Source organism: Cupressus sempervirens, chromosome 8 (assembly GCF_028749045.1).
Source record: "Cupressus sempervirens isolate cs-2001-9-10 chromosome 8, ASM2874904v1, whole genome shotgun sequence".
Taxonomy (NCBI): domain Eukaryota; kingdom Viridiplantae; phylum Streptophyta; class Pinopsida; order Cupressales; family Cupressaceae; genus Cupressus; species Cupressus sempervirens.
In genome coordinates, this window is record NC_143125.1 from 454,398,497 (window position 1) to 454,404,496 (window position 6,000).

Consider the following 6,000-nt stretch of genomic DNA (forward strand, 5'->3'; position numbering starts at 1 on the left):
TTATAAGTCCTTGTTTGATAGGTTCTTAAGAAGGCCAATATCAAGGTGTGGTCTTTGCTAGATGCTTGATGCTTATGTGATTGTGTGCATGTGTGTTGGTAATTGATTGGAAAATTAACTATGGCTGGTGAGATGTCTAATCTTGTGGTTAGTGAAAAATTGGATGGTTCAAATTATGCTAATTGGAAATGTGAGATGGAGTTAATTTTACAAATGAAAGATTTATGGGAACTAGTCACAGAAGAAGAACCTACGGATCAAGATAAAATTGATAAATGGAATAAAAAGGATATGAATGCACGTGCTACACTTTTGTGGCAAATTAGTCCAGGGATTAGGCCTCATGTTCAAGGTTTAAAAACAACAAAGGCAATATGGGAAACTTTACAAACAATGTATGAAAGAACAAGTAAGTTAAAAGCAATGGATATTAAGAGGCAATTAACTCATTTGAAAATGAAAGAAGGAGATGGCATGAATGATCATATTGCTAGATTGAAAAACCTAAGAAATCAGCTTGCAATGATGAAGGTTGAGTATGAAGATGATGAAATCATAGAATTTTTAATTGAAAGTCTTCCAGAGGAGTATAATAATTTCATTTGCACTTTAGAATTAACTAACAAATTTGAAAATATAAAATTGCAAGAAGTCTATGGTGCTTTGTTAAATGAAGAAGAAAGGCTTCACAAGTTTACAAGTGAGTCTAGTAAGAGTCAAGCATTTGTAGCTAGAGGGAAATACAAGAATTATAATCAAGAAAGAACATATCAAAATCAAAGACCTAATCAAGGGAATCAATATAGAAATTATCAAAGACAATGGTCACAACAAAGAGATAATCAAAATAGGCAAAATTATCAAAGGCCACAAAATGAAGGGAGAAATTACAATAATAATCTCAAAGGAGCAAATACTATCAAATGTTTCAAGTGTGGAAAAGAAGGGCATAAAAGTGATCAATGTTTTAAGAAATGGCAAAAGAGATTTAATCAAAGAAGGCAATCAAATTTTGTTCAAGAAGAGGGTGATCATCATATAATGATAGCTTCTTTGGTTGCTCAAGGTGATTCAAGTAATGCATGGTATATTGATTCAGGAGCTAGCCAACATCTAACTCACAACAAAAATATTTTTAGCTCTTTAGAAGCAACAAGAGGTGCAAAAATATTTCTTGGTGATGATAGTTCACATGACATAGAAGGAGTAGGTACAATTTCAATGAAAAGTAATGATGGTAAAAATTTAGAGATAACTAATGTGAATTTTGTATCTAGATTGGCTAAAAATCTTCTATCAGTGAGTCAAATAACTCAACATGGATATAAGGTGGAGTTTTATTCAGATAAGTGTTTAATCAAGAATATTAATGATGGATACAAAATAGTTGCTAGAGGAGTTCAGAATGATGGATTATATAAATTTCAAGCTAGTGTTGCTAAGAAGGCTTATATCACTACAAGATCATCCTTAAGTGAGTTATGGCATCAAAGGTATGGTCATTTAAATTATCAAAGTTTGGCTATGCTTTCAAAGATGAATATGGTTGATGGATTACCTTGGATAAAATTAAATACAAATGTGTGTGAAGGATGCATGGTTGGTAAAAAACATAGAGACACTTTTGAGAGGTCTAGATGGAGAGCAAAGAAAAGTCTAGAACTTATCCATAGTGATTTGTGTGGTCCTATGAATCCAACATCAAAGGGAGGAGCTAGGTATATCTTGACATTTATTGATGATTTTTCAAGAAAAATTTGGGTTTATTTCTTGAAACAAAAGGATGAAGTGTTTAACAAATTTGAAATTTTTAAAGCTCTTGTGGAAAATGAAAGTGGAAATAAGATCAAGAGAATTAGAACTGACAATGGTGGAGAATATGTAAACAATAGGTTCAAATCATTTTGTGAGCATCATGGGATCAAAAGAGAAATGACTACTAGATATACTCCTCAACAAAATGGTATTGCTGAAAGGAAGAATAGGACTTTAGTGGAAATGGCACATTGTATGCTACAATCTAAGAATCTTCCTTTGTTTTTATGGGCTGAAGCTATTAATACTGCATCTCATGTTTTGAATAGATCTCCCACAAATGTTTTGCAAAACATTACTCCTGAAGAAGCTTGGAGTGGAAGAAAACCTAATGTTAAGTATTTTAGAGTGTTTGGATGTGAAGCCTATGCCCATGTACCAGATGAGATTAGAGAAAAGAAATTTGACAAGAAAAGCATTAAGTGCACCTTTGTGGGGTATGATGACCAAAGGAAAGGATATAGGTTGTATGATCCTAGTATGGAAGATGTGTTTACAAGTAGGGATGTCAAGTTTAATGAGGGGTTTAATGATATGCCAATATCCACTCCTATTCCACATGTGGCCATTGAGAATCATAAAGATCCTAATGATTTTGAAACTGGTGAAAGTTCTAAGGAACCCTTTGACATGGATGAAGAATCTAGTCCTTCCCCAAAGACCAAGAGTATTCAAGAAATTTATCAAAGGACTCATCAAATTAATTATGCTTTAATGACCACCATAATGAAAACTAATGATCCTCAAACATATGAAGAGGCCAAAGGAAAACATGAATGGGAAGAAGCTATGAAAAATGAGTATGATTCTTTGATAAAGAACAACACTTGGGAATTGGTAGAGTTGCCAAAAGGTAAGAATGTGGTTAACAATAAGTGGGTATATAAGACCAAGTTCAAGTCGGATGGGAGTATTGAAAAACATAAGGCAAGACTAGTGGCCAAAGGGTATTCACAAAAAGAAGGGATTGATTACACAGAAACTTTTGCCCCAGTAGCAAAAATTAGTACTGTCAGACTTATTATAGCATTAGCAGCTCATTTTAAGTGGCCTTTACACCATATGGATGTTAAAAATGCATTTTTGAATGGTGAAATTGATGAAGAGATTTATATGACTCAGCCACAAGGATTTGAAATACAAGGGAAAGAACATTTGGTTTGCAAATTAAGGAAGTCTTTATATGGTCTCAAACAGGCTCCAAGGGCTTGGTATGCTAAAATTGATGAATATTTTCAAATTCAAGGCTTCCATAATAGTCCACATGATCCAAATTTGTATGTGAAGGAATTTGCTAGTGGTGATATCATAATCATTGTGCTTTATGTTGATGATCTTATTATCACAAGACATAGCATGGATAAAATTAGTAACATAAAGTTAAGCTTGCAAAATACATTTGAGATGACAGATCTTGGTTTTCTACACTATTTTCTTGGTATACAAGTATGGCAAAAGGATGATGGATTTTATCTTTCTCAAACTAAGTATGCCCTAGACATATTGAAGAGGTTTCAAATGACAGAGTGTAAAAGTGTATCTACTCCAATTGCTCCGGGGTTCAAATTAAGCAAGGACATGGAAGGTGAAGATGTTGATCCTACCTTATATAGGCAATTGGTTGGTAGTCTTGTATATTTAACACACACTCGTCCTGATATTTCTTTTGCAGTTAGTGTGGTTTCTTGATTTTTGAGCTCACCTAAAGTCCCACATTGGATAGCCGCTAAAAGAATACTAAGATATGTGAAAGGGACTTTAACGATGGGCATCTATTATTCATTTCATGGAGATATTTCCCTTATTGGCTATTCAGATTCTGATTGGGCAGGATGCATGGATGATCATAAGTCCACTACAGGTTATGTTGTTTATCTTGGTGCAGGTCCCATTTCTTGGTGCAGTAAAAAGCAATTTACCATAGCTATATCTACTACAGAAGCTGAATATACTGCGGCAAACGAAGCAGCGCTCATTTCCTGAATATACTGCTGTGTTATTTTCTCTGTGTTTTTTCATGGTATTTGCAGCAAACGAAGCAGCAAAAGAAATCACTTGGCTACGAGCTATTCTATCAGTTCTTAAGCAACATCATGCAGGGCCTTCTCTACTTCTTTGTGACAATCAAAGTGCCATATCATTGTCTAAGAATTCCGTGTTCCATGCTCGCACCAAACATATTGAAGTTTATCATCATTATATCAGGCATCTCCTCCAACAACAGGTGATTCATCTTCAATATTGCAAGACAGAGGACCAGATTGCTGATTTATTCACCAAAGCTTTACGTGAAGCCAAGTTTGTATCTCTTCGACATCTTTTGGGCTTAAGAGCAGTGACATAATTGTCTCATGGTTGTCATTCAAGGGGGATTCTTATGAATTTCAACCATTGTATTTAGGAAACTACAGATTGTAAATGGGTACCTAACAAGGCCTTAGGCCAGGACCCATCATATGTAGATTATGGGGGGATATTTAGATAGTAGATATTTAGTATAGCTATTGTAATTAATTTAGGGGGGATGTCAACGTAAATTAATTACATTGCAAAGCATGGTCAGCACTGACCAAGAAGCTTCCAGAGGCATGTGCGGCCATCCCTCCAACTGCCAACTACTCTCATTAAAAACATTACCAAACTCTTCTCTAGAATGCTCTGTACATTCAGCTATAAATAGATTGGCTGGGCCTGGAGTTTTTCAGTGCTCAAGTTTGGATTGATATGTTGTGGCTCATTTCCTGAGTTTTTCTGCTGTGTTAATCTCTCTGTTTTTGTTCAGTACCGACTGCGCAGGCGCAGCTACATCTGACAGTCAAAGTAGTTCATTTTAGATGTTCATAACCTCCAAACTAGTTTTACTTCTTCGTGATTGATAGTTTCGTCTTCCACCACAAGCTATAGTATTGTTTCCTGTCAAATCCATTTCTTAAGCTGTAATTCTACAAGCTTGTAAGTAGATCGAATTCATGTGTTTTCTTTGAAGTAGTTCGGGAAATTATGATGTTGTCAACCAGCACTCTCTCACGACTTATATTCATGTTTTTTTTATGGATGTAGCTACTATTTCTTATGGAACTGTTTCATATTACTGTTGTGATACTTTTCCAATTGTTCATGAATTGTTACCTATTTCAGCTTCTTGTCTCAACTATTCATTTCGCGTACCTCCGTCTCAACTACTCATTTTCATATATCTTTGTTTCAACTACTTAATGAACTGTCTCTTTTAGCTATTTGCATTGTCTGCACACTTGTCCCAGATTCAAATTGGGGCGCAGGGATTCAAATTGTCTGTACACTTGTCTGTTATTAGAAATGCATACTTTGACAGCGAAATTTCCCATTTTATGATTGCAAAATGCCTTCGCAAGTGGTAGTTACCCTGGCTTGGCATGATTCCATAACATTCTGCAATGATGATTTCCTTCCCGTTGGGATGAATAGTGTTGAAGAAATCTAAATGTGTATTTTTTTGGAAACCATAAATGCAATTTTGTAATGCAAGGAGCTCTGATGTTGCAATGTAATCCAACAAGTTTTCTCATTCTGTTGATAATCAGCTTGACTGATGAGAGTTTATGGCTGGGATTATGAGTATTTTTTGTCTTTTGATTTATTAACTAGGGCTATGAACTAAATCCTTTTGGAAGATCTGCCAAAGATTTAACTGGGCGTTTCCATGAAATTGCCCAAACCATGAAAGTGATGAAGCTGGCTTCTTTTCCCGTGCAGATAAATGTTTCAAAATGTAATTTGTGAAAGCATTAGTTACCATGTTTAGAAAAGTCTCTGCATTTATTAGGGTTTCAATTTAATGGATTGTAGACAAATGAACAGAGCAAAGCCAAAATCCTTGTCAATAAAGCTTATTAGGCCAGTTTTGTCAAGCAAGATCTTGATAAGCCCTGCATCTATTATATTCTTTTGTTTCAAAATCATGCAACACTTTTGATTTTATTTTTCTGAAATCCCTCAGTATTTTTATGGCTCACCTAAATACCGCTACTTACTTCGCTTCCTAGTTATATCCATGTCTCTACTCTTTTTGTTGATTTTGGCTGTCCCTTGCATCAGCTTTCAAAATACCATATAGTCCCTTTTGGTATTTGGATAATTTCTAAATACCAGTTTCCTTTCTTCCATTCTCCAACACAAACAACTATATACTATCCTTCAAAAAAT